Source organism: Rhipicephalus microplus, chromosome 2, assembly GCF_043290135.1.
Source record: "Rhipicephalus microplus isolate Deutch F79 chromosome 2, USDA_Rmic, whole genome shotgun sequence".
In the NCBI taxonomy this organism is placed as follows: Eukaryota; Metazoa; Arthropoda; class Arachnida; order Ixodida; family Ixodidae; genus Rhipicephalus; species Rhipicephalus microplus.
This window is the reverse complement of record NC_134701.1, coordinates 45,938,321-45,963,215: the sequence shown is the minus strand read 5'-3', so window position 1 is coordinate 45,963,215 and position 24,895 is coordinate 45,938,321. Positions and strand designations below refer to the sequence as shown.

The 24,895-nt window shown below is 47.3% G+C and overlaps 1 protein-coding gene and 1 pseudogene across 4 annotated transcripts in view; both read right to left on the bottom strand.

The window, feature by feature from the left end:
• LOC119185027 (galactosylgalactosylxylosylprotein 3-beta-glucuronosyltransferase S-like) overlaps positions 1-24,895 on the bottom strand; it is a 345,200-nt gene that overhangs the window by 147,627 nt on the left and 172,678 nt on the right. The gene's annotated exons all lie outside the window — the stretch shown is intronic.
• Positions 17,064-22,958, bottom strand: LOC142796228 (uncharacterized; annotated as a pseudogene).

Genomic DNA, 24,895 nt, shown 5'->3' with positions numbered 1-24,895 from the left:
ATGCGTCGGTGTGCTTCTTCCCTGATTTATAAATAATGGTCATATCTAACTCCTGAAGCCGAAGGCTCCAGCGTGATAAACGGCCGGATGGATCTTTCAAGTTAGTGAGCCAGCAAAGCGAGTGGTGATCACTGACGACCTTGAATGAGCGGCCGTACAGATACGGTCGAAATTTGAGAACCGCTCAAACTACGGCGAAGCACTCTTTCTCGGAAGTCGAGTAGTTCTCTTCCGTGCGAGAGAGAGCTCTGCTGGCATAGACTATCACTTTCTCGCAATTATCTTGCCATTGTATCAGTACGGCGCTTAGGCCTACATTGCTTGCGTCGGTGTGAAGTGCTGTTGGCACTTCCTGGTCGAAGTGCGCAAGAACCGGAGGTGTTTGGAGGCGTTGGCGTAATTCGTTGAGCGCTGTTTGTTCCTTTTCGCTCCAAAGGAAGGGGACATCCTCTCGTGTGAGCCGCGTCAAAGGCACCGCTAGACGAAAAGTTGGCGATGAATCGTCGGTAATAAGCGCAGAGGCCTAAGAAGCGTCTCACTGCTCTTTTGTCATCCGGTGCGGGCAACTTTGCGACAGCGTCGATTTTGCCCGGGTCAGGTCAAACACCTTCGTGGCTGACCACGTGGCCTAAGAATCAAAGTTCTCTGAAACCGAAATGGCACTTCCCTGGTTTTAAAGTCAGGCCAGCCGAACGTATAGCTTGTAGAACTGTGAATAATCGACTTAGGTGTTCCTCGAATGAAGCTGAGAAGACGACAACGTCGTCTAGGTAGACCAAGCATGTCTGCCACTTCAGTCCTGATAGCACAGTGTCCAATAAACGCTGAAAAATGGCTGGCGCTGAGCATAACCCGAACGGAAGGACTTTGAATTCATAAAGACTGTCGGGCGTCACGAAAGCAGTTTTTTCACGGTCTCTCTCGTCTACCTCTATTTGCCAATAGCGAATTCGCAGGCCCATCGATGAGAAATAGCGTGCATGCCGCCGCCGATCAAGACAGTCATTAATGCGTGGCAGTGGTAGACGTCTTTTTTCGGTACTTGATTTAACTTGCGGTAATCTATACAGAAACGCAAGCTGCCGTCTTTCTTTTTAACCAATACCACGGGGGATGCCCAAGGACTCTTGGAAGGCTGTATTACGTCATCTTGGAGCATCTTCTGAAGTTGCTTTTGGATCTCCTCATGTTCTTTCGGAGCCACACGGTATGGGTTTAGACGGATCGGTCTCGTATTTTCTTCAACGATGATTCGGTGCCGGGACAGTGGTGTTTGCTTGACTTTCGACGTGCACGAAAAACAATTTTTCAACTGGTGTATCAGCTCTAATAGGCGCCGTTTATCCGAGGCTGACAGAGTTGAGCAAATGTTGACAGACAAAGGTGTCGAGGCTGGGATGGTCGCCTCGTCCGGTTGCAAAGCGAAGCAATCTCTGGCTTGGTCCACGTCGTCGTAGTAGGCAACCGCGATGCCCTTCTGGATGTGACGACGCTCATTGCTGAAGTTGGTGATGAGCACTTCTGCCCGCCCATCAATTAGTGTCAGAACGCTTCTCGCTACTGAAACACCTTGCGTAAGTAATAGCGTGTCTATTCGTTCCACTATCACCTCATTACAGCACGGCCGTTCACATAACGCTGACACAAGGGAGCAACATCTCGGCAGGAGCATCACATCATCGGCTACAGGTAAACGTTGCAGTTGTTCTTCAGTGGTGGCGTCGACGTAGGGATGGGCGGAAAAGGTGACGCTACGTTCTGGAATGTTGATGACAGCACCGTACTCTCGCAGAAAATCCATACCCAAAATCAACGCAAAATGACAAAAGTGGCGACGAAGTTCGAATCATCGATTACGAGCCGAGCGGTGCATTTACCGGTTGGTGTCATTAGCTGTCCACCAGCACTCCTTATGCTAGGCCCACTCCACGGCGTCTTGACCTTCTTAAGGCGGTCTGCGAGCTTTTTTCTCATAATAGAGAAGTCAGCACCAGTGTCAACCAGCGCTGTTACGTGGTGTCCGTCTATAATAACGCTGAGGTCGGCACGTAGAAACTCATTGGCATTAGTACTCGTGGTTGTCGTCGTCTTCGTCATCACCGTCGTCCCGTCGTCTTTGTGTAGAAGCAAGGGGGTCTTTTTGGCGTCTCGATGATTTGCAACCTTGCCCCCGGAGGTCGCGGCAGTTAGTTTCCCTGGCACGGGCTTGGGGAGCGGTTTCTGACAGCATCAGCGTATCTTTGGCGATTCGGGGAATTCTGACCTCGTGCAGGTGAGGGAGACCACCAGCGACGATTTGGTGAAGACCCTTGGTTGGCCGGCAGGTGATCAGCACAATGGTCAGTCACGAGGGTCTTCAAAATAAAAGGAAGCGGGCCGAGAAAAGTTTTCAAACTGGGCTTCTCGATGACGGCAGTAGCGCGAGATGTGGCCTGGTTCGCCGCAGTGGAAACAAAGGGGTCGACGTTCGGCAGTGCGCCACAAGTCGGTCCGACGTACTGGTGGTCGCCGCACAGGTTCCCGCTGCCACCACGGCAAGGTAACGGGCCGTGGCTGAAAGGGTGCTTCTTCTGGGGCAGGCGGATGACGGCGGACGGCATCAGCATAATTCAGTGGACGTGGTTCGGGTGGTGGCGCCGGTGATGGAAAGGCTTGCTGTAGTTCCTGGCGCACGATTTTTGCAACAGAAGCAACTGGGGGCTCGGTAGATGGAAGGCCGCGGGCCCGCAGCTCTTCCCGCAGGATTTGTCTAATCATTTGCCGTAAGGAGTTTTCGAAAATGGCAGCGTTTTGAGTGGCGGCACCAACAGGCGTTTGGTCGGGCAGGCGGTCAAAGTGGCGGCATTGTTGCCGGAGCGCCCGCTCAATGACAGTTGCCTCTTTGATGAATTCATCCACTGTTGTTGGCGGATTTCGTACAAGGCCACCGAAAAGCGGTTCCTTAACTCCCCGCATCAGGTGACGAACTTTCCTTGCCTCGGGCTTGTCAGGGTCAGCGCGGCGAAATAGACGGGCCTTAACCTCAGCGAACATGGCGATGCTTTTGTTCGGCTTTTGCATGCGGGATTCAATCATCTGTTGTGCGAGAACCCTTCAGTCCGCACTCAGGAACGTCTCGAGAAGCTTTTGGCGGAAATTATCCTAAGTTTGAAAAGTAGGCTCCCTGTTCTCATTCCATGTGCGAGCGCTATTTTCCATTGCGAAGTAGGCACGGCCAAGTTTTTCTTGCACGCTCCAACGATTCACCACAGCGATCCGCTCAAACTGGTCGAGCCAGTCCTCGACATCTTCATACGGTGGTTCTCCTCGGAAGACTTCGGGAACACGAGGAGTCTCAAAAGTTACCTGGTAAGGATGAGTCATCTGGACCGGAGGAAGATTCGCAGACGTGGAAGGGGCCGCCATGTTGGTAACAGGAGATGCCGTCAAGTGTTCTGGACTTAGGCCTAGTAGGCGCCGGCTGAATCGGTGTACTGGAGTCGTAACAAGATGTTGAGGCTCCGGACTGGGTGTATGGTCGCGAACAACGCTTTTTTGCATCAGGTTGCAAGCCACAGCAACTCCACCAGTGTCGCGAGGCGAAGACAGAGGTCGTATTTGAAGACGCTCAGAAAACAGCAGTGGATCGGTCTTTTTATTAACCGCACGCGCGAGAGAGTTCCTCGTCTTTCTCGTTGTTGCGTTCTGCATAAAAGCGTGTAGGTGCGCGTACGCGCTGTCGCCTTCGTCTTTTTCGCGGGACGCATGTGACAATATATGGCGTCAGACAGCGCCGAAAATTGAGACATCATTCAAACGACATGTGACTTCACGTGATCACGTCCTCGCGTGATACCCGAGATTGGTCAGGGTGGTCTGATTATGGAGGTGAGTGCAAAACCTCATCGATTGTTTGAGTTATTTATTTATTTATTTATTTGTATGTCAGGTTTAAATTCTCAAAACCACCATATCATTATTAGAGACGCCGTAGTGCAGGGCTCCGGAAATTTCAACCACCTGGGGTTCTTTAACGTGCGCCTAAATCTGAGCATACGGGCCTGCAGCATTTCCGCCTCCATCGGAAATGCAGCCGCCGCCGCTGGGATCAAATTCCGCGACCTGCGGCTCAGCAGCCGAGTACCTTAGCCACTACATCACCACGGTGGGGCTGCAAAACCTCATTACGTGCAACAATCTTTCGGACGGTGGCGTGTGTGGTGGTGGGCGTGGGCCTCGGCAGGGGGTGTAAAAGGGGCACTTACCCCACTCAAGGCACACCAGCACTTGTCTAAACTACACCAGTTCTCTCCCCCAGCCATGATGCAAGACGGGTTTGCATCCATGGCATAATCCTGCCAACACTCATGGGCTGGCGGGGTAGAATCTGCATATCGACTGTCAAAGAAAACGAGATGGTGTTCATCTTTTTGTCGTCTTAGTGAATGCGCAAGGGACCCTGCGACTCCTTAATGAGGCATAATGATGTAGCCTCTATAACTCCGCGTATTACGTGGTATGCTTCAACGGTAAAAGCCCAGCCCCATAATCACAGTGAATGAAAATTCAAATATCCTAACAAAGGTCAAAATTAGCTGCAGCATCACAGAAATTCAAGTCCTGAAGTAGCGCTGAGCAATGAAACAAAGCGTCCGATGTATTTCGCGTCTTACGACACCCACGAACGGAGCAGGTTGGTCCGCCAATTGTTTTCTTCTTCGGCATGTTCTGTTATAATTCTGGCTATTTGGGGCGAACACTACGACCTAGTTGGCGAGCATAAAAGTCTGAGCACTCAGAAATAGCCGTTTATTCACAAGAGCAGCGTCTTACGTCAGCCAAAACCACTCACGGCACGTGACGAAAGCAGGCGAAAGAGTAAGGGCCCTTACACGCAATAGCCGCACAGCCGTTCCGCACACCCGCACCGCACAAATGGGCGATAACGGTCGTCTTTGTGACGTCAGGCAGAGCGGCTCTCAACTTTTGCAAGCCGCAAGCCGGCTCGCATGGCTCGCCTCTCATTGGCTACTGCGAAAAACGGCCTGGATGGCCACCCCATCGCGCGTTTGTAATCTGCAGTAGGCTGAACGCATGGCAACCGTAGCTGCGCGCTATTGGTCACACTCTGGCAGGGACGCCGCCGTGACGTGCGCCTAGCAACAGCCGCCGCGTCTCATGACGAAATACTCTCGTTCTCGGAGTGCGCCCTGAAGGAATCCCTAATGGCCGTTCCTTTTAGTATAAGATGGAAAGAAATGGCTTGCGCTGTTTTGTTTAATCAACGCCTCCTCTAGGAAGATGCCGGCCGCATGAGAAGAAAAACAGCTGCCACACTCTTTCTCTCCTTCATTTTGAAAATGTTTTCGGTCGCTAGCGTCACCTGTGGCGGATGGTGCAACAACGCAACACTTTGCATAGCCTCCGAAACAGCGGTGCAGAGTTGCAGGTCTGGACTAACTCTCGACTGACGCGCCCCTATGGGCCCCAGATGAAAAACGCTTAGCTGGTACCGCCCGTCGCCGTGATTATTGATTGATGGATAGATGGATGGATGAATGTATGGATGGATGGATGGATGGATGGATGGATGGATGGATGGATGGATGGATGGATGGATGGATGGATGGATGGACGGACGGACGGACGGACGGACGGACGGACGGGCGGATGGATGGATGGATGGATGGATAGATGGATGGATGGATGGATGGATGGATGGATGGATGGATGGATGGATGGATGGATGGAAGGATGAATGGATGGATGGATGGATGGATGGATGGATGGATGGATGGATGGATGGATGGATGGATGGATGGATGGATGGATGGATGGATGGATGGATGGATGGATGGACATGGCTGTACCCTTTAAATCGGGCTGTGGCTAGTGCCCCCAAGCCGTTATAATATGTCGGTCACGAGCGTTTTAATACTGTCGGTCGCGAGCGTCACCACGCGGAGCTTGTTTAAAACTGAAGCCAGGCCAACTCCGCTGGGAGCGTGAGCTATTCCCCAGGCTATGGTGGCTAGCTAGCCACCATACCCAGGCCATAGCCTCCTTTAAAATAAAGGAGGCTATGCCCAGGCATTGTTTAGAGGAGGCGTTGGTTCAATGCACTCGCGCCCCCGTGGAATTTTCGTCTCCGCCTGTGCACCGTGGACTGCTCTCGCGTTGACTAAGGAAGAGGCGGTTGGCGTGGCGTTGGACTAATTTGTGGTCTAGTGCGAATTTTTCATGCACGTCAATTTTTTTCAATTCGGTGAACATTTGTGTTGACGCCTGCGCTCCACCTTTTCGCGCCCTTGCCCCTTCAGCAAGAAGTGATCTGCCGTTGTGTCCTTCTGTGCGATTTTTTTTACAGTGAACACGGCTTGGCTTTTAAGTATATCTGTTGCCGCCAGTGTCCTGAGCCCTCGCCTTTTTGCTAGACGCGATCGCTTGTGTGTTGAACTGCTCGCAACCCCCCCCCCCCCCCCTTTTTTAGGTAGTGTCTATTCTCCCGGCAACCGGGATAATTGTTCAAAAAAATTTCTTCCGGCAGTAGCCTCCCATTGGCTCTCATATGTCACTTGACTAACTGCCGGGGAGAACACCCCACCACCCGTTCTGTGACCACCCGAGACCGGACAGACGGAAGCCTTGCGTGCGTGACGAGCCCATTCGTACACCTGTCTCCGCTCGCAACACGTGCAACGTGTGTTGCTGCTTCGTTGCCATATTTATTTTGCTCGTGGTGTCTGTTATTTATTACGAGACATCAGACCATCGAGTGTTTTACTAATGCAAGAGGCTGAGGACGGCGAAGTGCAGCTTGCGGTCGGTGATCGCTTCGGCACTTTTGAAGACCTCGAAGCGTGTATCTCCCGCTTCAGTGCAGAAAACTGCATGTAGTTATGGAAACGGGACGCAAGGACCATTGCGGCGGCGAAAAACCGTGTGGGGAAACTGGCCAGCAAGATGTCGGAGTCACTGAAGTATTATAAGCTTCGATACTGCGGTATCCATGGCGGCGCGAAGTTTATCAGCACCAACAAAGGCGCGCGGAAATCATCGTAAGTAGTTTTATGCGGCTATGCGTGTGCTCTTCATTTGCATTTTGGGTTGAGTTACTGAACTGTGGTGCACTAGTAGGTGGTTCACCTTTTCCTGAACCTTCTACGCCGATGGTGCCGGCATGGTGCAGCCGCGCGTGCCGCTGAGCAGACGAGGTTGCACTTAGGCGTAACTTAAGCAGTGTGTTTTGCCCAGATATTTGCACCTCATAATCTGTGCACATGTACGGTTTGCCATGAGTGGGTGTTAGTTGAATGAATGGTGTAATTAGGCAAACAAAAATAAGGCCTGCACCGTCTCGGCACCTTGTCATTCGTTTGGGGTGGCGCATTGTGCCTGCACCACTGAACTCGCGTTGCACATTTTCTCAACTCAGCTTCTCGTGCACAGCCGTGAAGCGGTTCCGATGGTTGCAGGTGATTCGAACGGACCTCTAGTATTTGCGAACCGTCTACCACTTAAAAGAATAGCCTTGAAAGCCAAACCTCATATACGCAAAAATGCACGCGACGCGACGTAGAACGCCTTCGCGCAAGCGCTCGCTTGCATGCGCAAATCGCAAACCAGGCGAGTCATCACTGTTTCTGGCATGAGAGCGTCTTCCCGTAACAAAAGTGGCACGTCGTTAAACTGGTAAACTTGCCTATTCATGAGCTGCTATTGGAATTTCGCCCTTGTAATGCATATACTATTTCTATTTTCTTTCCCCCATTTTTTTTAGGACATTAAAACGGGACTGCAGCTTCAATATCTGCATTGCTGCGGAGAAGGATGGAAAGTTCCTGGAAGTGAGGTCACTCGACTTGACACACAATCATCCCGTTGACCAGGAACTTTTTCGGCATTTACCTCAACAGAGAAGGTTGGCACCAGAGCTTCAAAACAAGGCTCGTGACTCACAAGAGTGGAAACTTGGGCTAGTTGGTGCGTAGTCATATTTGCAAGATGTTTCAGCGCGCAAACAAAGGAAAAAGGACAGGGTAGACAGAAAGAGCGCTGACTTCCAACTAACTTTATTTGACAGAGTGGCAAGAATATATACTGCTAAAAGGATGATAACAGAGCATGAAGGTAAAAGGCACGCCTAATCTACACATTAGTAACAAAACACGTGTGACAGGTCCTCTATTGCCTCAAAGCCCATCTAGGTAATCAAGTTCAGCCTGTGATAAAGCAATCGATGATGTGCTTACACATTTATCTCCTAGCAAGTGTATTTTTTCGGCTTCAATAATTTCTCGGGTAAGCTGGTCCCTGTGCCTTGCTAATATTGAGCACTGATCAAAGAGAGGGGTGCACCCACAATCTCGACAATGAATGCCAAGATGCCCTTGTACCACATTGTGCACATTGTTTCGGTGTTTTCAGAGGCGGTCATTTATGCACCTGCCAGTTTGCCCGACATAGATGCACCCACACGTCAGTGGAATCAAGTAAACGACTCCCACTGCGCATGGGACGTAGCGTGTCCTGTGCGCGACAGAGCACGAGGCAGAATTTGCACGAGGTACATTGACCCGTTTGCAAAGCCTCTGCAATTTTTCCGGGGCAGAAAAAACCACCAAAACGTTGGCGTCTCGAGCAATCTTTTTTAGCATGTGTGATACGTCGTGCACGTAAGGCAGTACGACAGGCCGGCTCTTTCTGACACTGTTTCGCTCGCTTATCCGGTTTGTCGCCTCGCTTTAAGACAGTGACCAGCTTTTCCGCCACCGAAACGAGAACATGCGCGTGGTACCCAGCCTTGGTAAGCCGCTCTACTTGTAGAGCAAAGCTGTGGTGTACCATGTGGGGGCATGACTTCTTTAAGGCATTGACAAGGCAGAGGTTTGCGATTCCCCGCTCGAACAATTTAGAGTGAGCTGAACTGAAAGGCAGAAGAGGCTTGCCGCTTCTTGGTTCATACATCCAGCAAACATGTCGGGAGTCTAACAAAAGCTTCAAAGCTAGAAACTTCAGGTTGTTATCAGTGGGTGATTCATGGGTTAGAACTAGTGGTTTCAGGCACCATTGGAGAAAAGGCTCCAAAGTTCATGTTACTGCACATGAGCCTGCACATCACTTGACAGCTGCAGTTGCAGCTGAAAGTGCAAACTCGGAAGGTTTTCCGGGGTCTGTTGTGGATGTACAGAGCAATGTTGATCAGAATTTACTGTGCAGAGCCTCGGAAGAGGCGACACATCACCAGGAGCTCTCAGAAGCAAGCACTAAAGCCAGCGAGCATTCAAGCAGCCAACACTGCAATAGACAAGATGAAGCCAGCACAGATGAGAATTCTTTGTCGCAGCCTTCTGACCTTCAGAATTTCAAAGTGCCAGTTGCTATGAGAAAATGTGGTCGTCCTAAAGGTCATGTGCTAACAGTTATTGGCCTTCCAAAAAAACGCAAGAGAACGGCAAGTCTGGGACCATTCTCTGAGCTTACAATGAGAGAGAAAAAGCTAGCCGTGCTCAGTTGGCTGGTGGGGAAGCGGCAAGCATCAGATGCTATCAAAGGCAAACTACTTGACGAAAAATGTGTGGAAGCAAGTCCTGAAGACATACACGACGGCATTCGAGATGAAATGGTTGACATTAACCTAGTATGGCGTTTTTTCACAGAAGATGCTTGGAAAGCTGTGTTAATGGTCATTAGTGTAAAAAAGGACGAGGAGTGGAAGTGCACAAAATGCAATACAAAACTAGATGACCATGATGCAGTATCGTGTGACTGGTGCTTACTATGGTACCACCTTCCATGTGTTGGTGTAAAACAGAAACCCAAGACAAAACTGTGGAAATGTGGCTCGTGTACAACCACTGCTACAGCGCAGTAGCAGGTTGCCTTTGTGAAAAGAGCAGCACCTCCATATACAGGGTGTCCCACATAACTTGAGCCAAGAAATTGAAAGTGAAAGGCACTTAGGAGGCGAATTGAACCTAACGCATTCTACTCGCACTAGCCTGTAGGTACTCACAAGCTAGTGAGTACCTACAGGCTAGACCCCATGATTAAAGAAAGCCCGTGAAATGTGAAAAGGAGCCGTGTGACGGACTGCGAGCGCACTGCTATAGTGCTGCTATAGGCTTTCTTTACAACATGGAAAAAATAACAGCGCTAGATGTTTCGTACAGGAAACAATTTAGTGGGTAGTTTCTGAAAGTCCTCTGCATGTCAGTGTTCATATTTTGTGTTTCTAGCTCATAAACAATAAAATAAATAATTAAGAATGATTAGTTAATTAGTATGGGGAGAAAAACTAGCCCGAGTCTCTATAGGCTAGTGCGAGTAGTACGCGTTTGGTTCAATTCACCACTGAAGTCTCTCATTTTCAAATTCTTGGCTCAAGTTATGTGGGACACCCTGTATAGCTTAATAGAATTCCGGGATTGTGCAGAAAGTATTTTTCTACACTTTTGTATTTTCTAATCTCACCTACAGTATTGGCAGGCCATTAGAGGCAAAGTTGGAAATACGTATGAGTTTTCTTACGTGCTCCTGTGGAAATTCAATTAACAGTGCTCTCAACTTTCAAAAAAGGTAGTAGTACTTGCTAACATTGGGATAGTAATGGTTTACCACATGTGTTGCAACCAAGGTCATACGTGCAGTTAGCAATGTTAGGGGTGGTAACTCTTACTACCTTTGCTTTTATTAACGGCATTTAGTAACTGTTCCTACCCTATCTATTACTAATTACTACCATAGGTAGCATCTTCTAGAGGTTTTAAGAAAAAGAAAAGTAGTAACCGATACTACCCTGTGCATTTGTCCACATCATTTCACCATTGATAACACTGGTCAATTTATGTCTCATTACTATGCAACTTCCAGTAATTTTGCGTTGTGTCACCATCAACGCGAACATTGCATGGTTGTAAGAAGTACACTAATGCTACAGTACTAAGTAAATGACTCGCGCGGTCTATATAGCCCCTACTTTAGGATGCATGTCTGGCAGAGGTCGGAACTTGTGTCTCGGGATAAATTATAAAAAATGCCAGCCTAGAGCACTATATCACACTAACTCTTTGTGTCAGCCGTGCTTATAAGAAATTATGTCGTTTCTATTTCATATAAAAGTGCCACAAGAAAGTTATATCTACAGCAGCTGAAACTAGGTACCGACTCATTAACACAGTGTCAGTGCAATTTAATGGTTCACTGTGTCAATATATCCGCTGTTAGAAAGTAATAGTTTCTGAGATTTTATGTGACAAAATCGTAATATTAATAATGAGGGACTCTGCATTAATTGTGACCATCTGGTTCATTTCTATCTGCCTGTCATATTAGTTTATTATAATTGTGTATTACAATGCGTGCAGCACTTGCTTATGGGTCTTTAACTTGAGCCTCTTCATTGTGATAATAGCTGAATGGTGCTTAGATATCTCTATTGCGCAACTTTTTTTATCTAATGCATCATGCAACTGACCTTTTATTTTTTTATGTTACCAGCCTACTGCACGTGTAATTACTGCCTTGCACAAGCGCCGAGAGAATTCCCGGGAGCAGTCCAGATTATTTCGAGATCAACTGTTGGACTTGAGTGCGCAAACGCAACAGTTAAGTTTCGCTGCTCGAATAAATGCGGCCACCAGCGATAACGCTCAGGTCGCGGGTTCGTATCCCGGCTGTGGCGGCTGCGCTTCCGATGAAGGCGGAAATGTAGGCCTGTGTGCTCAGATTTGGGTGCACGGTGAAGAACCCCAGGTGGTCGAAATTTCCGGAGCTCTCCACTACGGCGTCTCTCATAAATATGGTGGTTTTGGGACGTTAGACCCCACATATCAATCCGTTTAAAGATGAAACGTTGAGACGATTCGTCTTATATATGATACAATATGAGTTACTTATTACTTTAATTTGCATAGTTCATGGCAGGATTGCAAAAATTTAGAAGCAACATCAGTTACTACCTATTTCATTCCAATTACTGTGTACTAATGCAGGTAGTAAACAAGTAGTAAAAAGTTTGTAACGGTTGCAGCTAGTAACTATTTACTAGCGTACGTAGTAAACAGGTTGCAAAAGGTTAGTAATGCTTCAAGAAAAATAGTAAACTTTGCAGGGACTACTTATTTGCTTGCACACGCTACCTTTTTACTAACTTTTTTACGAGTGTATAGGGAGTTCATGTTTGGCTGCCGTTAGAATGCTGACAAATTTTACGCTGCCGGGAGAACTGCCAGGATATTTGTCCCGGCAGTTACTCACCTGACATACGAGAGCAAATGGGAGGCGACTGCCCGGTGAAATTTCTTTGAATAATTCTCCCGGCAAACGGAACTGCGATCGCGGCGATCACGTCTTGAAACGCGCGGTCACCAGAGCATTTCCGCGCCGCTAAATTAAAAAAAGGGTGTGTCTATTCTCCCGGCAACCGGGATAATTGTTCAAAAAAATTTCTCCCGGCAGTCGCCTCCCATTGGCTCTCATATGTCAGGTGACAAACTGCCGGGAGAAATTTCTTTCAATAATTCTTCCGGTTACCGGGAGAATAATACGAAAAATTTCTCCCGGCAGTTAGTCACGTGACATGTGAGAGCCAATGGAAGGCGACTGCCGGGAGAAATGTTTTTGAACAATTATCCCGGTTGCCGGGAGAATAGACAAACCCTTTTTTTTAATTTAGCGGCGCGAAAATGCTCTGGTGACCACGCGTTTCAAGACGTAATCGCCGCAATCGCAGTGTGCTGTACGGCTATGGCCAGTGAAAGCAGCGCATGTGAGACATCGGCTCACAGCGCGATCGAATGCGTCAAAGACAATGAGAGCTCATCGCCTGACGTCGACGTGCTTCGAGCAAACATCACCGATCAACGTCACGCTTGCCCCTGGGTAGAAGACTACGGCTTGAAGACGAATACGTCATTAGTTGTAGACTTCGTCAAGCCAACAGCAAAGTGTGAAAGGTAATGCAAAAAATCATGTTATAACTTCAAAAATAACTTACGCCGTCTCTGGTGATTAAACTTCATGTTTTGCGGATAATGTCCTATAATCCGCCGTCTCAATGGTTGTAGACAACGTGGAGATGATCGGCATGAGAGGGCTAGACTCCGCTCATTCAGTGACATTTCTCAATTATATAGAAATAACGAAACGTGCATTCCCACCTCCTAGCCGCAAACTGGACACGCTTCAGGTGATTCAACGGAGATGCCTTCAAACCAGAACTTAATGCGCTTCCAAGTCTCCTCGCATGGGGGACAAAAGAGAGTGCTTTTTTTTTCTCAGAAACCTTGCAAAAAAGAACGAAAACTTAAACAAACGTGGTACAACATGACCGTATGTTTTCGCAATTACATCCCCGAGGCAAAACGTATCTTGTATAGTAATAGAGGAGCCACCTGAAAGCATGTACCCTGGGACTGTGAAATAGTTGAGAAAAAAGTTGTATGATCCTCCCCCCCCCCCCCCAGATTAACTACAGACACAGTAGAGACTGCAGTGACTAGCTTAGATATCCAATACCAACTTTTAACATTGTGCCGATTCCAGGAAGCATTTGTGAGAGTGTCTCTCGACTCCCCCCGGTTTGGCTAATACAAAAGCAATTCATTAGCAAAATATTTAGTAAAATTGTCTCAATCATCAATTACTGTGCCAGAAAACTAATTGATTAAATCCCCTTTTCTTGGAATTGTGAGAGCATCGAATGCCTACCATAAAGTTCCAGCTTTCACAAATAAGAGCTGATGGTCACGGTAAATTCAAATGCAGAGTTTGTGCAGGCTTTACAACTGTGATCTCTTGTTGAAATTTCAAGTTTTGTGGCAATCCTCTAAGATGTGCCCACGGTAGCTAGTAGCTTTGCAGCAGGATTGGCATTTTTCGTGATTTATTTATCGTAATGATGACATTGCAGTCACTGAACAAGTGAAAATAAAAACACACGAGAGACACCCTGAGATCTGTAAGAGCCCCTTGATTACTACTAGGAACCTGTACTAGTCCGAAAACGTCTCTCTTTTGTTTTCGCCTAAACTTTTTGAGTGACTGGAACTTCATTATCATGTTTCCTCACCGCCTGAACTGTCGTGAAAGTCTAACCTACAAGCTGAAAATGTCTTAAATGTGCGTCGGTCATGCATGAAGTGAATTTAATGAATGCGTTTTTGGCAGGTTTGTTGAGTTAATCCTTTCAGATGCCACCTGTGAAGAACTGTCTCTAAATGCGTCAAATTGTCACAACATGATTTCAAGGCTGTCTATACTCTATTGCAACAACAATAATTTTATAATAGATTGATTTAGGCATTTCATAGCAGTTAATTGAAATTGAGCTTTTATGAAACATCTACTTATTCTAAAAACATTCATATTTGATTTATGCATATATAAAATTAAATCTCAGACTAGAAATATACTGGATATTAGTATCTCATTTTATTGAGAAAAGAAAAAATGATATTTTGAAGTGGCTCCAGCGAAGCGCCGCATCGAACGACTCGTCGACTATTGTAGTGCTTCCGGAAAAGCGATTATATGCAACAGTAGGGTGAAAACTGAAGTTAAAGACAAGTTTATAAGAGAAAAAGTTGATTATTTCATCTAAACCTCATCGTATCTTGCACTTTTCAAGCCCCTAGTTGACACAACTAGCAAAAACAAGTGATGTACACAATTGTGTACAAAGCGTTAAAAGGGTTAAACACACTGCAAGGAGATTTGTGCAGGTACGTAGTAAGTGCTCAAGTAACTGGTGGATTTTTCCTTTGATCAAATGGCATTTGCAGGCGAAGCACACCCCTTTCGTTACTGCTAATGTCACTGAAATTCTAAATTCATACTGCTTTGCAGGATGGTGTTCCACAAAGTATGACGCTGCAAAGAGGCAAAGCGTGAAAAATTATCTGGTGAGGCTCAAGCACACTGCCCAGCAAAGATTGACCTCAAAATCAAGAAGGTCAACAGAAATACAAAGCGTAATGATGCCTTCCTACGTGGCGAAAAGCCACTGCCAGCTGTGATAAAGCTTTTTCATCAGAAAAACCACAGCCACAGCACTGCAGCAGCAGACGCACTTTCTCGTCTTACTCCAACGATGCAGACCAGAGAAACCTTTTTGGCATACTTTGACAACGGCATGTCACCAGGTGAAGCGATCAGGCTTCACGAGAGCAAATTGCTTGGGCAAGAAGATCGGTATGCCCTCGTTGCCAACTCTGCAGTGAACCCATTGCCTCCTACCATAAACTACTGGCACAGGCTCTGGAGAGAAAAAAACTTCGGAAAGGATGTAGACCCCCTCTTAAAGATAGCTGAGAAGATGCCACTCTATGCTAAACATGGTGAGTTGACTATTACAGCACTGCACTTGCCCGATATGTTCCATGCTTGTTGCAGCTGTCTAGTGGTTATGGTGCTTGACTGCCAACCCAAAGGTCGCAGAATTGAATCCTGGCTGGGGCGATTGCATTTCAATGGAGCCAAGATGATTGAGACCTGGCTGCTTAGATTTAGGTGTGCACTTAAGAACGCCATGTGGGCAAAATTACGGTTGTCTCCCAATATAGTGTCATGATCAAATCATGGTTTTGAGACATAAAACATTATAAATTATTATTATTATTACTTTTATTATTATTATTATAGAATTGCATCATTAAAGGCTATTAAAATCCTGAGCCCTAGTTTGCATGAATGTTTTTTAGAAGACTTCCAATTACAACAGATCTTGAAACCCATTTTCTAGAATGTTGTATTAGTGCAGCACTTCATTCACAGAATTTGGACACTGTTAAAGCACTGAGAGAGCTGTAGAGGTCAGACATAGCATTTTCAGTCACAAAAGATAATACATCCACTCTTATAACAGTTCAGTAAAATTTACAATATTAACATGAGACATTCATGTAGTATTGTGGCAAATGTTTCAAAGGGAAACCATACAGGTTCCTAGAATGAAAAGTCATACATCACGCAGTTGCATATAATATAAGAAGCACCATTATTGCCACTACTCTCAAGCTCTAGATAACGCCCAATGCTAGCAAAAATGTTCAGCATCGAGTAATGACGAACAGAGCTACTTTCTTTCGTAAAGCGTCATAATGTCATCACCAGGGTGCTGTAACAATGTGTAGCTGTTGCAGGATGACATGCCGTAACTTTGCTTGTAACAAAATTGAGAAGCACGTAAAATCAGTGCACAAAGATCTCTTTATGAAAAAAATATCATTAAGTCCCACAGCGAAAATGGTTTGAATACTTCAACATCCCTCTATAATAATTGCATACTAGGTGTCACTTAGTAAATATGCTTGCCTGTTTATGAAAGTTTCAAGTAACGAATAGCTGAACAAAGTGGAACAAGTTCCGACTCTTTATTTTGCTCTACTATATTCACTTCCAGCTTAAATTACTAAGTTGTAAATTTTTAAGAAGACTGGATAATAAATTTGTGGCAAAACAGAAAATAAGTACCCCATCCCAGAGCTTCATTTTCACAAAACAACTGAGTACCATACAAGCTTTTCCATCCATCTCTTGGGCTAACTGCACCTCAGGTTACAAAGTTACAGGTGGTGCTCCTCTGACTATTACTAATCAATGCTGTACAGTTAGCATTTGGAACTATATGTGGGCTAATAAATTAATGGCTTGTCACCAAACATTTGGGTCAACAACAGCTCAATGGTCACAGCACGCTGCAGCTGCACCCTGCAGTGCTTAATTCCAGCATTTACATGTTGTGGATGAGATTCTAGCTCGCATCGCTTACAACTTTTTAAAATGATACCATAAAAGCTGTCGTCCAATAGGTGGATGTGGCGCCCCTGCAGCCCAATGTAACACACACTTTTTATGAAAATAAATGCAATTGTCATACAAATCCCTATTTTCATAACTAATTATTTATTCAGAAAATTCAAGTCTTCAAAAAATATGTCTTTCTGTATTCTCCCTCACTCAACCCTTTTTAGATGCTTGTTTGAATACCAATGTAAAAAGAATTCTTTACATTGACTGTACTTTAGTCATGTACCAGTTGCTGTACCTCTTCATGCGATCATTACTTCTTTCTCCCCAATTTTTCTTTAGAAGCATTGAGGCAACATGCACAGGTCTAACGTGCATAAAGCAAATGGCCTGCTTTTCACCCGTAAGTCATTAGTATCTGTAATAGTTGTGCAGGCAACATCAGAGTGGGGACCATCATTCTGCAAAATTACTTTGCAGACAGCATTCTCAACTGCCTAGTTTTGATAGGAGGTATTCAATGAGCTCTTCATGCCAGGCAGCGCCAGTGCAGGCGCTGCCATGGTCATGGTCTGTCAGCGTTCTGGGTTACGACAGCGTGTTATTTGGTGGCGGTGCACATCACTAACCCAATTTCTTATGAAAATATCAGCAAAACTGTTGCATAGCCGGCGCAAACACAGTGCGTGAACGACAGGCGAGACCAGCGCTGGGGACTGAAAACGTTTATTTGTCGTGAACACAGTATTTAAAGCATAGGAAGGGAGAGGGAGTTGGGAAGGAATAAAGAGCGGGGAAAACATGACGCTTAGTTGTTGACACGTCACGCGCCAGGCTCAGGCGGTGGTAGATAACGTAGCAAGCCGATTACAACATTTCTCTTCCCTTAGAATTGAAAACGCTGTACAGGTTTTCTTTCCCGGGTAGAGCGTCGCAAAACTTGTGGGGATTTCTGCGCGTTCTGGATAGGCGGCGGCGGTTGCGCAGGTGCCACCTGGTCTGCAGGCTGCTCGTTCAACTTGCCTTCGTTGCCGGTCGGTGTGGCCGCCGCTGCAGCCGGTGGGCTCCCCTCATCTTGGTCTCGCTGAGCGCCGCTCCGGGCAGATGCTGGGCTTGGCCTAGAACGCACTTGGTCTATATGACGTCGAACCACCCCAGCGGGCGTTTGTATGGTGACCATGCGTCACCCAGTAGTGGACTGAACTTTCCCTGGTGTCCATTTCTCCTCCTGGCCGTAGTTACGGGCGTTCACGGCTGTGTCGGGTGGCAGTGTCCACTCTTCCGTCTCCTGGGTTGACCCTGGGAAATGTGGGAAACATGAGTCCAAGCGAGAGCGGATCAAGTAGCCGAATAGAAGTTCGGAAGGGGATTTTCCCTCGTGGCACGGCGTTCTCCTGTAGTTGAAAAGCATTTTCAGCAATTTCTCTTCTGATGTGCCTTCGTTTATCTTCTTTAAAGCTTCCTTGATCGTCCGAACAGCTCGTTCAGCGAGCCCGTTAGACTGGGGGTAATACAGAGCCGTACGGAGGTGTGTGATGTTATATTTCTTCACAAAAGTGGCGAATACTTCACTAGTGAACTGCGTGCCATTGTCCGTGCTATTGTGCGTGGAACACCAAATGTGGCAAAAATGCTGCGAAAGCTGGCAATAGTAGACGACGTGCTTGCCTGCCTCATGGGCACGGCTTCAATCCGCTTAGTTGCAGCATCCACGACTACCAGTACCATGCTGCCTGCGATCGGCCCGGCGAAATCGACGTGCAGCTTGGACCATTTTTCCTTAACTGCTGGCCAACTCACTGGTTGAGCAGAGGCTGGCATAGGAAGGTTTTGCACGCAGTTGTGGCAAGACGCTTAGAGGTGTTCTATCTCTCGGTCTAGTCCCGGCCACCAGAATGCCGATCTGGCGACAGCCTTCATTGTCGATGACCCTTCATGCGTCTCGTGGAGCATATATAGCACCCGTTCTCGTGCTTTAGTGGGAACAACAACTCGATGACCCCAGTATAACAACCCATGAGCTACGGATACCTCTAACCAGCGGTCCGAGAATGGCGCCAACTCTCTGTTCTTTACATGTTTCGGCCAGCCTTGCTTGGTGTACTCCACGACCCTCGCTAGTAAGAGGTTCCGCGCAGTTAGAGCTTGGAGTTCTTCGACAGACACAGTACCATCATCGAAACTTGCTAGAGCGGAAACATACTCTGGGGCTTCGCTTCTTGACGGTGGAACTGGGGTCTGCAGCGGTAGCCGGCTGAGGGTGTCGGCGTTTAGTAGCAGCTTACCGGGCGAATACTGAAGCTTGTAGCGAAATCCACCAAGGTAGAGAGCCCAGCGCTGTACTCGTGCTGCGGCCAACGCTGGCGTCGGCTTCTCCGCTTTCAGCAGGCCCAGTAGCGGCTGGTGATCTGTGACCAAGGTAAAATATCTGTTGAGGAGATAGTCGAAAAATTTCGACACTCCAAAAACAAGGGCCAAGGCCTCACGTTTTAGCTGGGAGTGATTCCGCTCAGCAGTGGTCAGCGTTCGCGAACGGAAGCCTATGGGCCGGTTCTCTTTTCCATCCGTATGAAACAACACGGCACCAATGCCATGCGGCGAAGCGTCGCACTCCAGCTTTAATGGCTTTTCGGGGTCGTAGTGAACGAGCACCCCTGCCGCAAGTAAACACTGCTTTGCATTGGAAATGGCTGTTTGTTGAGCTTCTCCCCAGACCCAACGCGCATTTTTGCCAAGCAAATGATACAAAGTTGCAAGCAAAAAAGATGCCATATTCGGCAGGAACTTGGAGTAATACGACAGCATGCCCAGAAATGAGCGTAGTTCTTGCACATTTGTCGGGCTAGGAGCCTGGCCGATTGCTTCCACATGTTTCTCAGTGAGTGTAGGCAGTTTTTGTCGATTTGGTGCCCTAAGTACGTGACTGAAGGCTGACTAAATTTGCATTTGTCTAGCCAGAGTTTTACATCGTGCTGATGGAAACGCTGCAGTACCGTTCGCAGGGTCTCGCTGCTTCCCTGTCGCTCCGCAACCAACACATCATTGAGATAAGCTTGCACGCCTGGTAGCCCCTGCAGGACTGTTTCGATTTTTTGCTGGAAGATGGCTGGGGCAGACGCTATGCCAAAAGGCAGCCTCTTGAAGCAAAATAGCCCTCGATGTGTGTTAATTACGCATAGCTTCTGGGATTCTTCGTCAAGCGGTACTTGATTATACGCGTCACGTACTCTCCGCCGTCTAGGCATGCCAACATATCGTCAATCACCGGCAATGGGTACTGCTCCAGTTCGCATACAAGATTTAACGTGATCCTGAAATCGACGCAAATTCGAACTGTTCCATTTTTTTAAGACGGGCACAATGGGCGTAGCCCACTCCGCATGCGCTACCGGTGATAACACCCCAATTGCTACGAGTCTGTCAAGTTCTTGAGAAACCTTATCACGGAGAGCGAAAGGAATGGATCGTGCCTTACAGAACTTGGGTGTAGCTCTTTCCTTGAGTTGAAGGTGCACATGGGGACCGCTGATGCAGCCGAGTTCCACGCTGAAAATGTCTTGAAACTCGCAGACGATGTCGTCCATGGCCGGGAGACTCGTTGGCGATCCGGCTTCCGCAGTCAAGTTAGAGACAGTGACCCTGCATTGCTCAACTGAAAAATTAGGTCCCTTCCGCATAGACTAGGACTGGGGCAATTTATTACTACCAAAGAGCAGTCTACTACGGCACCTTTGTAGGCTACCTTCATGTCCAATTGTCCCAGAACGGGCAGCTTGCCAAGGTAACATGAAAGCTTGACAGATGAAGGTTTCAATGTCGGCCATCTTCCCGGTTCTTTTCATAAATTTCGCGTGGCACAACGCAGACGGGCGACCCCGTGTCTATCAGCATTGGCATGTCAACGCCGCACCACGTGAATGTCCTGTGGATTGGGGGTTCTAACTGCCACTTCCGGGATGAAGTCAAAGTCCAGAGGTGCATGGCTTCGTCTACGTTCCCCTCCACACGGTCTTCCGCCACCGCCAGTGCTCGTCTCCGCATGCCGTGCGTCTGCCCGGTTTCACGTTTCCTCGGCGCGTCGTTCGAACACATTTTCGCAAGATGGCCCGGCCTGCCACAGCGATAGCACCTACTCTTGGCCCAGCCGCAAGCGTGGCTGTTATGCTTCTTACTTGCGCAGCGTCCGCATTTTAGCGCAGGCTCGTTTGTCAACACGCTTTGCGCGCCAACCTTCAGTACAGTAGTTGCATCACCCGATATTTTATTTGCGTCATCTTCTGCCGTTTCGGCTGATAGTGCTATCGCTTCGCCCTCTTCCAAAGTTAAGTTTGGCTTTGCCAGTAGCTGTTTTTGCAAGGCTTTTGATCTGACGCCACAGATTATACGGTCGCGGAGCATTCGTTCCAGCATGCTGCCAAAATTGCAGTTGTCTGCAATGCGTCGGAGGTCGACAAGCAAATGTTGCAAAGGTTCACCGTCGTGCTGACATCGACTGAAGAACCGGAAGCTTTCCGTTATCTCGTGGCGCTTCGGGTCAAAATATTCATCCAGCGCTGTAACGACTTCTTCGTAGGTTAGGCTGTTGGGTTTCTTCGGAGCAACTCGTCCCGTCAGAATCTGCACAGTCATTGTGTTTAACGCTGCTACGAGCAACGCCCTTTTTTTCGCTGTGTCGGTAACCCCCGTTGCCTCGAAATAAGCCTCTGCCTTGATGACGTACGCTTTCCAGTTGTCCCTCTCGACATCATACTCGGGAAGTTGGTGGTGGGCCATGGCTGCCGTCGTCACTGCGGCAGGTTCTGGAAATGCCGTACCGCGGTTTTTCTCGCCGTGTTCTTTTTCGTCATGGGTTTCAATCCCATCCTCTTTGCCATTGTTGCATAGCCGGCGCACACACAGTGCGTGAACGACAGGCGAGACCAGCGCTGGGGACTGAAAACGTTTATTCGTCGTGAACACAGTATTTAAAGCATAGGAAGGGAGAGGGAGTTGGGAAGGAACAAAGAGCGGGGAAAGACATGACACTCAGTTGTTGGCACGTCACGCGCCTGGCTCAGGCGGTGGTAGATAACATAGCAAGCCGATTACAACAAAAACACACAGTGCCGAGAACTTTGGTTGTGGAATGACGATGTTTATATATGCGCGAAAGCACAAATATGCGACTTCCATGCTAAGACCCCTTGCATATGATGTCTTGTGATTACTTTCTTTATGCAAGAATAAGAGAGTGTTTTAGTAGATAAAGGGTACTATAGCTGAAACCCTTTATAAGAGACACTGATATAAGAGACAAGTGGGTATAAGAAACACAAGTGTGCCTAAAGTAAAATACGGAGTGATAGGAAAAATGCATACATGGTAATCTGCTTATAAGAGACAAGAACTGCTGTCCGGAGAATGCCACTTATAAAGGGGTTCAGCTGTACTAAGCATGGTATCTGGAGAAAAAGTCAGTATTGTGTAACAACATTTGTATCTCGGCAAAAGGCGGCATCTGATACTTTTGCAGATGGTTACTCACAAGACTGATCCATTCAGTCATTTGACATCTACATCTACATTTGCATCTCACTTTCCTTGTTTTTTTGACACTTGGTTGTTGGACCATGCTTACACCCCAGAGCCTTAAAAACAATTGTTCTAGAAGTCACCCGATAGCATTTCACAGTGTGCGGTTCCCTGATACAGCTCTTATAAACCACTGTGGTAACCATTTCGATGACACTACGAAGCTGCGGCACACCATAAACAGTGCGATTGCATCATCCACAGGTTACATCCACAGATACTTAGTGACTTGCCTGCTCTGACTGCAGCAATAGTACCTTGCTGTTAAAACTGGATGCTTTCGACCCAGGAGGGAATGTGGCAGGCTGGTATTTTACCATAGAGCACCAGTGGTAGACTAAATTTTTTTTTGTAAAATGACCATATAGAGGCGTCATGATGAGCAGTGAAGTGCCTCTACAGGAGTGAAATAGCATGGTGGAAGGATAGAATAACAATCATGGGTCACGCCAGTGGGCACAACGAGGCTGCACGGGGCAAGATGTTCACCGCACCAACCGTTTTATTGTTGCAGGCTCTTTTGCTGCCTTTCGCCGGGTTTATTCCATCGTCACATCAAGTGGTCTTCTGGGCTGGAAAAGTTTCAACAGGCATCGGCCCCGTCTCTGCATCGGCAAGCTTCGTTTCCAATGTGCTTCCTGCGCCTGTGCGGATGCATATTAAAGGCCTGACGTCATCACCCTGGGCATCTATAAAACCAACAGTGCACGACGGATCGGCTAGTGGGCACGGTGAGGCTGCACGGGGCAAGATGTTCACCGCGCCTCCCGTTTTATTGTTGCAGGCCCTTTTGCTGCCTTTCGCCGGGTTTATTCCATTGTCGCATCAAGTGGTCTTCTGGGCTGGAAAAGTTTCAACAGGCATCGGCCCCATCTCTGCATCGGCAAGCTTCGTTTCCAATGTGCTTCCTGCGCCTGTGCGGATGCATATCAAAGGCCTTAGGTCATCACCCTGGGCATCTATAAAGCCAACAGTGCACGACGGATCGGCTAGTGGCCACGGCGAGGCTGCACGGGGCAAGATGTTCACCGTGACTTCCGTTTTATTGTTGCAGGTTAGTTGTACTTATTCGTACCGATCTCACGAAAGATGCCTTCTTGTTGTGCCGTGCCCACGGACGATGCTTTGTATACTATGTGATTGTGGGCATGCATGTAAGCTATTGTTGTGTGGGGACATTGAAGAAAATCCAGGACCTACCATTGGAGAGATCCTAGAGTCACTTATTAAAGGCCAACAAGCTATCCGAAATGATTTGCTAGAAGTAAAACAAAGAGTTGAGCAACCAGAACAAATGGTGATGTCTCTGGGACGACGGTTAAGCCATTTGGAGAGCGAAACGAAAGGAATGGCTGCGAGAATCGATTCTTTTGGTGGTGTTAGAGAGGTTGTCATGACTTTACAGGAGACAATACGTCTGCAACATGCGAAGATAGTCGACCTTGATGACAAGGGTAGGCGTAATAATTTGATTGTATTTGGCATTGAGGAGGCCTTGAAGGAAAGTGAACTCGACTTAAGACGACTGATTCTCGATGACATCTTCAAAGAAACTCTAGGAGTAACTTGTTCGTCTGTTGATAGAATTCATAGAAATGGTAAGCCGTCTTCAAATCGCCCTGTGATCCTTCACTTCAGTAATTTCACTGAAAAACAAGCGTCATGCTCAACGCTAAAAAAATTAAGGGAACAACTGTATTCATTCAAAATGATTATTCGCAAGAAACACTAAGAAAAAGACGATCGCTTTGGCAGAGTGCCAAATCTGAAAAAGACAAGGGGAAGAACGTTACGCTTGTGCACGACAAACTATACATTGACAAAAAGTTGTACGCATGGAACGACTCCACAAACCGGCGCGTTCCTGTCGAGGCAATTGAATTGCCGCCACCAGCAAACATATAGCCACTCCGGCGCCCTGTTGATGAGCTGATTGTCATTTCGTTTAATGCAAGAAGTATTGTAAATAAAATTGACAGTTTAGAACTGCTTCTTTTGAATTATGACCCCCATCTAGTTGTAATCACCGAAACCTGGCTGAGTGATAGGATTAGTGACGGCGAAGTTGTTCCACGTGGCTATCAGATATTTTGGTGTGATCGTGGCTCCCGTGGTGGGGGCGTTGCCGTTATAGCTAAAACCAATATCGAGATTTTGGTTTTGCCTGGGATCTCTAATCATGAAAGCTTGTTTTTAAACGTATCTTTTTGTGACTTAAAATTCTTGCTTTGTGCTGCTTATCGATCGCCTGATGCAACCAACTCGTTTCTTTGCAAATTGTACGATTATCTTTTGCCCCACCGTGGTTGCCCGGTTATTGTAACAGGCAGATTTTAATCTGCCGAGTTTTTACTGGAATCGGCCTACTTATGGAGAGAGTGACCCATGTGATACTCTCGATGTTGGCTATAAGTCTAAAACAGTTAGTTTTGGAACCTACCCGTCTTGACGCCAATCTAGATTTTTTTGTTAGCGACGTATTTTCCAGTGGTGTAGTAAATGTAGATCCTGGTGTTTCCGACCACCGGCTCTTATCGTTTTATTGTTCTTCCACCGGGTTTGACAGTGTTGAAGACCAAACGGTCAACCATGTCAA